At 44.4% G+C, this 753-nt stretch overlaps 1 non-coding gene across 1 annotated transcript; it reads left to right on the forward strand.

The window, feature by feature from the left end:
- The first annotated feature begins 413 nt into the window (after positions 1 to 413).
- On the forward strand, positions 414 to 518 carry LOC143551739 (small nucleolar RNA R71). Its single transcript, XR_013138548.1, has one exon. It is a non-coding gene; the product is annotated as a small nucleolar RNA R71 (small nucleolar RNA).
- The last annotated feature ends 235 nt before the right edge of the window (positions 519 to 753 follow it).

The following is a 753-nucleotide window of genomic DNA, read 5'->3' on the forward strand; positions in this document are numbered from 1 at the left end:
TCTCCATCCTGGATTGTAGGAGTTGCTGTAGACATTATTTTAGCGGCCCATAAAGTCAACATCCTCCACCACCATGGCCCGCTGGAACTGATCGGTTTGGTGTGACCATCACGCACCCCACAACTTGAGCTATTTGACAAGATCATATTGCATTTGGTCAAATCTTTTGGTAAGAGCTTCTAACCGGGCGAAAACAAGGGTGCTTGAATCAACATGATGAACACCCTTAGAGGAAGGAATACTATGAGGTGGATTATACGCAAAACTCTTCTTAATTAGCGGTTTTCTCTAAGATATCAAGTGCCTCATTTGGGGTACACCTACCGAAATCTCCTCCCATAACCTGATCGACGGCTTGCTTTTGTGCTCCAGATAAAACGTCAAAGAATGTACTGCACAGAAGCCTGCGACTCAAACCGTGATGAGGGAATTTTCTCAACAAGCCCTGAAATCTCTCCTATGCAGCATGAAGTGACTCGTCATCCTCGAGACGAAAACCAGTGATGTTTGCATGGTATCTTGCCGTTTAATCAGGTGGGAAGTACTGAAGAAGAAACTGCTCAACCAATTGATTCCAAGTGGTGATGGAACTTGAAGGGAGTGCTTCTAACCACTCGAAAGCAAGCCCGCGAAGTGAGAGTGGAAAAATTCTAAGTCTCACAGCATCATCAGAACAATTATTAATTTTGAATGTCGCACATAATCGAATGAAAATGTGCAACGTGAGCATGAGGGTCCTTGTTCCAGAGACCA

Source organism: Bidens hawaiensis, unplaced genomic scaffold, assembly GCF_021521415.1.
Source record: "Bidens hawaiensis isolate Kalapana, Puna unplaced genomic scaffold, B.hawaiensis_p1.1 tig00016564_1, whole genome shotgun sequence".
In the NCBI taxonomy this organism is placed as follows: domain Eukaryota; kingdom Viridiplantae; phylum Streptophyta; class Magnoliopsida; order Asterales; family Asteraceae; genus Bidens; species Bidens hawaiensis.